The 9,184-nt window shown below is 30.3% G+C and overlaps 1 pseudogene; it reads right to left on the bottom strand.

Annotated features, from left to right (window-relative positions):
* Positions 1-6,933: 6,933 nt before the first annotated feature.
* Positions 6,934-8,244, bottom strand: LOC147808741 (protein GVQW3-like; annotated as a pseudogene).
* Positions 8,245-9,184: the final 940 nt, after the last annotated feature.

The following is a 9,184-nucleotide window of genomic DNA, read 5'->3' on the forward strand; positions in this document are numbered from 1 at the left end:
ATTAACGCAATTGCTTCATCTATGGCTTCTGACCAAGTTTATGAATGATTTGTTTTTAGACGATGACTTTAAAAAGAACATTATATTTTTAAATTAAATGTTAAAAAATATGATGACCAGATAATTACAGTGCTACGCATCCTATATTCCCGTTTTATTTGCCTGTTAAACTTCATAATAGTGAAGCATATAAAATTGCAATCAGCGATGACAGGATTATTTAAATGCTTCAGTCATAAAACAGTGTATTTGTACAGTGTTATAGTAGTACTTTTTAGAATCAGTGCAATATTTCCTATACCTTCCCCCATAAATAAAAGGAAAGTATTTCAGAACACATTCATCTGGATATTGAATATTTTTGCTACTGTCCTCTTCTCCTTAAACATAATCTGTATTGAAATTTTTACAGAAAGTGTCAATTCTAAGCTTTCCCAAAATATAACATTGTTTATAACAACGGTCATTTTTCGTTATGTGCTCATGATTAAGTTTAATAATCTTATAGAGGTCACAAAATACATGATTAGGTTACCATTATCGAAAACGTTAAAAATTAAAATACAGGTATGGATTTTCTTCGGTTTGATGATTCATTGTACATATTTTTTGTCTTATTTTAGTACCCAAACAAAAAATCGATATAAATTCATATTCATGCTTGGTTTCTCTTTTGAATCTAAGTTCATAAGTTACTTCGCAGAACTGTTTCTTAATTTGTATTACAGATTATGTCTGTTGTTGCCGCTTACAACCTTTACCGTGTTTTATTCAATAGTTTGTCATCAAATACGAAACAAAATTTTGAACTTTAACAACATGCTTCTCCATAGTAAAAAGTTCGATTTCGAACTTTTGTTCAAAAAATGCGAAGCAATACATAAGCCAGTGGAATGGATCGACGATCGTTTATTTCTTCTGGTATTTTTGTTTCTCGTTTTCGAATCATCCGGAATGTATTTCACAATATCTACTATTTTACATCACAAAATATCGAACGATTTCATAACTTTTGTCGTTGTGTTTTTAACAGCATTTTATGCAGGAACTTTGTTCATAATTCTCACTGTATCTGCATGTTTAGTTTCAGAAGCTGGTGCTCAAGTAACTCGAAATAGCAGAATGATAACTCCACTTCGAGGACGATTTCGATCAGGAAACTCATATCAGTCCCTGAAAAGATTGCAGAAATGCGCTGAGAGTGAAACTAATCTCACAGTTTGGAAAATAGTACCAATCAAACGAAATCTGATACTGGGTTCTCTTGGTGTTGTTTTTACGTATGCAATATTACTTGATAGCTTAGATAGGGTTTTGTTGGATGTCTAGGTTTTATATGTCTAATTTAGTATTTCCTTTTAGGTTAATTTTAAAATAATGCAAAGTACAATATATAAATATTTTATGGCGCCTGGCTCGTCGCGCGCCCAAACAAGGAGCACTGAAGTTAGTCTTGACTTAGGGATTACTTCGGACAAAAAGTTACTAAGTCAAATATTTTGTTTAAATAAATTTAAAAATATAAAAAAATTTAAAAAGTTTAAGAAATGTTGTAATAAAAAATGTAAAACTTGTCCTTTGGCTGATAGTTCTCAAATTGACAGTCATTCTAATGTATTTTTTTGTAAAAGTATTAATATTATTTATTTAATTCAGTGCAATTGTTGTAATTTGTGTTATGTTGGTCAGACAGGTCTTGAATTTCATAAGCGGATTAATTCCCACAGATCAGCTATAAAAAATTTTAATAATAGTAATTGTTCCACGGATTATGAAATTTTACATTTTCAATTTCATGATTTTAATAATGTTACTCTTTTTATTTTGGATTTTATGGAAAATTTAGATAAAAGACTTGATTTAGAAAATATTTACATTGGTAGTCTTAAAACTCTTTTTCCTTATGGATTAAATAGTAAATTTAATGGGGAAGGTACTGTTAATACTGAAGATATTTGTATTTATAATAAATTAAAAGTTTTTGATTTTCCTGGTGTTTGTGATTCAAAATTTAGAAGTAAAAGGGGAGGTGGAAAAGGTAAGGGTAAATTTATTGAGTTTGATGAGTTTTCGAATTTTTGTAAATTACCTGTTAATTTGAATAATATTTTCACTATTAGGAAATATATTTTTGGTTTTAAAAATAAAGTTTTAAAAAATTTCCTTATTAAATTTGGTTCTAAAATTAAATTTGATACTGAACTTGTTAAATTTATAGTTTTGGATTTAATTAAATCAAAAATTGGTGTCAATAAAACTGATTTGCTTTTTAATAATGTTTCTAAAGTCGAAAGGGTTTTTTGTACGATTAATTTTCATGATAAGAATTTTGAAAATGCTAAGTTACCACAGATTATTCATGGTCTTTCTGATTTCTTTCCTTTAGAAAAAATTAGGGTTACTGCTGCTTTTAAATATTCTTCTACACTTAGGAAAAAGGTGTGTAATTATAATTTTTTAAGTCGAAATCTTAATTGTATTTCTAAATCTGATTGTTATTGTAATGAGGAGGGTTTTTCAAAATTTATTGATAATGATTATGGACATGTTATTACCGGAAATTTGGAAATTGTGGGTGATCAGGATCTAATTAGCATTTTAAGTAAGGGTTCAAAATTTAGAACCAGAGTTAAGATGAAAAAAGAAGATTTTATTTTATCCATTAAAAAAGATCTAGATTTTTTTATTGCAAAAATTTCCAGAAAATATCATTGGCCTGTTGAAGGTTTTTCTGAGTGGAAAGCTAAAATTATTGAAAGGGTTAAATTTAATTTATTTAATACCAGTTTTAGTTCATTTCCTAAAGGTACTTTTATTGATTTTGATTTATCTAGAAAAATTAAAAATCTTAAGGATAAATTCATTGTTACTGTTGTAGATAAAGCTTCAAATAATTTCTGTATTATGTGTAAATATTTTTTTAAAAAATTGATTATTGGGGAATATAGTGCAAATAATACCTATTTAAAGTTAAAAGAAGATAAAAAAGTTATTGAAAAAAGAATTATTGCATTTAGTAAAAAATTAAAATTTTAATTAAATAGGATTACATTTCCATATTTATTTCCAATAGTTAAATTTCATAAAAATCCGATTAAATTTAGGTTTATAGCATGTGGTATTAATAGTTATAATTCTGATATTAGTAAAAGGTTTTTTTGTTTTTTAAAAATTATTTTGCTTAAAATTAAAAAAGAGAAAAATATTATTATTGAAAGTAATGTTGAAGTTTTGGATTTTATTAAAAGTAATGATATTTCCAGCATTAACACTTTTGATTTTGAAAATTTGTATACCAGCATACCACATGAAAAAATTATTGAGATTTGTGAAGGTATTTATGACAAGTATTTATTTGATGAAAAAATTGATAGGTTTAACTGGTTAGATTTATGCAAGTTTAATCTTTTTGAGAATGTTCTTTTTAATGGTTTAGATTTTTATAAACAAATTATTGGAATTCCACAAGGTAATTCCTTTTCTGGGGCTTTTGCCAACATTTTTTTGCACTTTTTCGAGGCTAAATTTCTTGAACATAAAGTACTTAATGCTTTCCGATACATTGATGATTTGATTTTGTTTAATTGTGAAGATTATAATTTTATTTATACTATTTATCCTGGTGATTTGGTCCTGAAAAAAACTAATGAAAATTGCTTTAATATTGAATATTTAGATTTTAAAATTGATATTGTTAACAATTTTATTAAAATTGGTGTGTTTGATAAAAGAAAAGCCTTTAATTTTAATGTTATTTTTTTCTGCAACTTTAAAACTAATTTGTGTAGTAAAATATTCAAAAATCTTGTTTTTTCGCAATTAGTTAGGATCAAGAAAATTTGTAATAATGTTGAAAGTTTTCGGGAAGCTGTGGATAATTTTTTAAATAATTTGAGCAAAAATGATTTTCCTTTTAATTTTTGTAATGTTAATTTTTTAATTAAAAAAATGATTGATGGTTTTTAAGTTTTTATATATTTTTTTTTTCTTTTAACAGGGCGCAATTCTAGTCTTAACTGAGCAGCCCCAGTTAAGCATTCTATTAATTTATCTACGTATCTCCTTCTCCTGACCTTTTTCATTTCATTTTTAAACTTCTACTGCGCATTATTATAGGGGGCGCGTTGTTTTTCAGTTTTTAGTGTTTTATTTTCCTCCACTTGCTTTTGAAGTTGATTCTTGACCTGTGACTGTGAGTTTTTAATTTTCTGATGATTTTTATTGATTTTCTTTTCGTAATTTGTTTATTCTTTTGAATGTATCTTGTTTTTCCTGGACCTCTATACAAAACCATCGGGGTACTGAGGGAGATATTTTAAGCTTTTGCTTCTCCCTCAAATAGAAATGGTTTTGTTTTTAATGGCTACCGGGGCCGGTACCCCCTGAAGACGTCGGCTTCGGTGGTCATATTTTTATTTTATTTCATTTGTTTTGTATTGATAGCTTAGAGATACAGTTATAAGTAGCCAAGTTGACAGTAAATTGGAAAGCTTTTGAAAGATTTATTAAATGTCATGCATGCAAAATGTATGTTAAAATAACACCATTTTGTTTTTACATTTATACAAATTCTAGATATTGCCTGATTCGGATGAGAGTATTTAAATTTTTTTATTTGTTTTACTCGAGAAGGTACATATTTTTTGAATATGATATTTCACCTTTTTGTCCATATGTGCAAATTTAACAACGTTTTATATATATGGGGGAGTTGGAAAACATCATCAGCATTAAAACTACATAAGAACCTATGTTCGGAAATGTCATTGTAAGGAGCTATAGCCCCTTACAATGACATTTCTGAAGATAGGACTATAGGGCTATAGGACTGCAGGGACTCCCTATAGGGACACTTGCTTTCCTATTATGACCTGTTCAAAAGAAGACAGAGAAACCGTTCTTTACAGAGAAGAGCCCTTACTGGCATATGACAACATCTGGATATGGGTCCTTATTCAATTTTTATGCTTTTATGACTTAACTCCTTAAGAAGTTTGTTTCAACATTTATTCGATTCTCTGTTTATTACGTCTTTCAACTTGTACATTTCGAAAAAAAAACTAATAAAAATGTTATTTAAAAAATCTGTAGCTTGATGTGGGAAACCGATTGCATATTTGAATATAGCGATATGAAAGCATCTAAAATCTGTTTAAAAATATCTCATGTAATAGAAAATAAAATAAAAGGAAATTGTAAACCAGTGTAATTCATATTAATATGTTTATATAGTTTTCTCTTTCCTTTTTCAAAAATTGTATTGCATATATTTTAGAACAATCCAGCTGAAGCACAAACGATATTTAAATAAATTGTAGGTAATGAATTCTAATGCAGTTTTAAGATAGGTGATTGCTCATTAAATTAAAAATAATTATCTTTGAAACCAGTGACAGTTCCAGAAATTAAAGATAATGAATTTAAATGTAGCTGAGAAACTAGTGATAGTTCGCTAAATTAACGACAGTGAATTTCAATGTAGCTGTAATACCAGTGACATTTCACTAAATTAAAAACTATGATTTTCAATATAGCTGTAAGACTTGCGACACTTCACTAAATTAAAGAAAATTAATTTAAATGTAGATTTGATACCAGTAACAGCTCATTAAATTAAGGACAATGAATTTCAAGGAAGCTGTACCAGTGACAATAGACTGAAATGAAGACAGTTAATTTAAATGTAGCTGTAAGACCAGTGCTAGTTCACTAAATTAAAGACAATGAATTTCAATGTAGCTGTAATACCAGTGACATTTCGCTATACTAAAAACTATGATTTCCAATGCAGCTGCAAGACTTGCTACAGGTCTCTAAATTAAAGAAAATTAATTTAAATGTAGATTTGATACTAATAACAGTTCATTAAATTAAAGACGATGAATTTCAAGGAAACTGTACCAGCGACAACAGACTAAAATGAAGACAGTGTATTTAAATGTAGCTGTAAGACCAACGATATTTCATTAAATTAAAGACAATGACTCTAATAAAGATTTATGAGAGCATTGCAAATCAAATGATATTAGAAAAACAATACTCTCTTACTCTTCTTTGTGGCTCTGCATCTGCTAATGAACAACATTTTAATTGTCCCATAATTAAAATAATATTTTCATTTAAAAATAAATCAAATTACTGAAAAAAGCAGGACATTCAACAAAAATTAATTAAGTTAATAACCATTTTATCAGTTTTTTTTTTAAATTTCAAAATTTACGATGTAAAATTTTAATTCTTAAAAGAAATAGTGATACAAGACAAAAACCAGTTTGAAGGCATCTCAGAGAAAATTGAATGACATTAATGCTAATGTAAAATACAGTACGCAAAAAAAAGGGGGGGAAAAGAGAAGAAATACGGGCTTCCCTGAATTTGATCTAATGATCGGATTTTCAATTTCTAGTACTCAATGTTAATGGCTCTAGGAGGTAAACTTAAATATGTTAATTAATTAGCACAGACAATATTTTAAGTTACGAAATCATGCACAAAAATGTATTTTATCTGAATAAACGTACCCATTTATCTAAGGATTCAGATTCCTGACCCCAAAACGTGGGGGGCAGCCGCAATCTGGGAAACATGTCCCAAAAGCTTGGCCTGGCGAGGGGTCCACGCCTTAGAGCCCTTAATGTTAATTTGATTTTTTGCGTATTTCGTTATATTTCAGAAACTTTTTAAGCGAATTGAAAAATTTTTTGCACGCGATTATAAAATTCGTCTGTCCAAACATAGTTTCATGTAAAAAACGAATTTTTGCAAATATTTCTTTTTAAATTTTATCTCATAATAATGGAAAAAAAATGTAAGATATAAAACTTTTAGCATTAAAAGCTTGTAATTTTACATGGTAAAATATCAAACTTGATCGAAATCGGTCCGAAGTTTGGACACGTTAATATTAATTTTACTTTCTGTGTACGAGCCTGTCTAAAAAGTATCCGACCATTGACTATAAAAAATATTTCGGATGCCAGATGGAGTTGGGACCCTAATCCCCATCAAAGTAGGCCCCTTGAGCTTGCACACACTTAGCCCACCGATTCTTCCACTGCTGAAAACACCTCTGAAAGTCTTCTTTCAGAATGGAGTTGAGCTCCGTCGTCGCGTTCCGCATTATCTCTTCTCTACTCTCAAAACGGGATCCTTTCAGTGGCGTCTTCAATTTTGGAAACAACCAAAAGTCGCAAGGAGCCAGATCAGGAGAGTAGGGAGGTTGGCGAACGGTTGTAATTCCGTGTTTGGCTAAGAAAGTGTGGATTAATTGGGATGAATGTGCAGGGGCGTTGTCATGATGCAAGTGCCAGTTGTTCGCCGTCCACATGTCTGATCTTTTGCGCCGAACTGCGTCACGGAGTCGCCGGAGAACATCTTGATAGTACTCATATGTTACTGTTTGTCCTTCCGGTGCATATTCGTGATGCACAATTCCGCGGACATCAAAGAAAACAGTCAGCATCACCTTTATTTTGCTTCGCACCTGCCACGCTTTCTTCGGCCTTGGAGAATCGGGATGCTCCTATTGCGACGACTGTCTTTTTTTTCTGGGTCATACCCGTACACCCATGACTCATCTCCAGTTATCACGGTGTTCAGAAACCCAGGATCAGCATTGGCGGTATCCAGAAGGTCCTGTGCAACGTCAAAACGGAGATCTTTTTGTTCCGGCGACAGCAACTTGGGTACGAATTTCGCAGCCACTCGGTTCATGTTCAAATCTTCACGCAAAATTGCACGTGCAGAATCTTTACTCATCCCAACATCTTCTGCAATCTCCTGCACTGTCAAACGACGATCTGCTATCGCCAAATTTCGCAACATTAGCTGCACTCCGAGCTGTTTGGGGCCTGCCACAACGGTGCTCACTCTCCGCTGATGTGCGACTATCTTCGAATCGTTTGAACCACTCCTTAATTTGTGTTACACCCATCGCTTCTTCTCCAAACACCTGCTGAATCTTACGAATTGTTTGGCTTTGAGAATCACCAAACTTTTGACAGAATTTGATGCAGTATCTTTGCTCTATTCTTTCAGTCATCTTGCGAGAAAACTAAATCCGACGTGCACTATGAACAGCAACTTGCTTGGCGACCACCAGCCAGCAACTTGCACAAGCAAACACGGTGAAAAAATTCACGCATGTGCATTAAGATTCCTCCTTCCACCGTGCAATTTGGCGCAGCCTTATAATCACTACTTTGCCCTGGAAAAATTAAGGTCGGATACTTTTTAGACAGACCTCGTATTTCGTCACATCTCGAGAATTTTTTTTTTACACACCAATATAAAAAAATTTTAACCAAAGATAAATGCATGCAAAAAATAACTTGTAGTAAATATTTATGGTTTTGTATTTTTTTTAATATTAGTCGAAAAATATTTGAATTGTAAGGAATACAGTTTTTTACAAAATTTTAAGGAATATAAATTTGCATGGCAAAATACAAAATTTGAGGAAAATTGATTGAATAGTTTCTGAGAAATCGAATCTTTGAAATTAATTAACTTAATATGATATTATATTAATTTAATATTAATATATAATATTAATTTAATCATTATTTACATTTAAGAAAATTTAATTTTTTTAAATTCCACTTTCTAAGATTCAACCGATTTCCCTAAAATTTTATGCTTTGTCATGCAATATTATATTCTCTAAAATGGTGTAAAAAATTTTCATACCTTATAGTTCAAAAACTTTTCGACTAAAATTAAATAAAATAATAAAAAATGATAAATATTTGCTAAATGTTATTTTTTGCATGGAATTAATTAATTTTATAATGAAATTAGTCCTTGACAATGAAATTAATTTTATAATTGAGTAAAAAAATTTCAAAATGCTTAAAAAGTTCTCAAGATATGGAGAAATAAGTGGAATTAACATTAAGAGGTACAAACTTTGAACTGCTCTATTGGGACCATATTTCCCAGATGGCGGCTACTGTCCATGCTTGTATCTCAGAGTCCGGCGAAACAAATTTATATTGATCCAAAGAGTGATCCATTTTGTGTCTGATTTCACAACTTAAAATATCGTCTGCACTAATTAATTTTTTCAAATTTGGATTTATCCCCTCGAATCATTAGGATTGAGTCCTAGAACGCGAAGATCCGATCATTAAATCAAAAATTATTTAGGGTTTTCCGTTCTTTATTTCACGCATTGTACTTGTTA

This window comes from Parasteatoda tepidariorum, chromosome 5 (assembly GCF_982258835.1).
Source record: "Parasteatoda tepidariorum strain Cologne lab strain chromosome 5, Ptep-v5.0, whole genome shotgun sequence".
NCBI classification, from domain to species: Eukaryota; Metazoa; Arthropoda; class Arachnida; order Araneae; family Theridiidae; genus Parasteatoda; species Parasteatoda tepidariorum.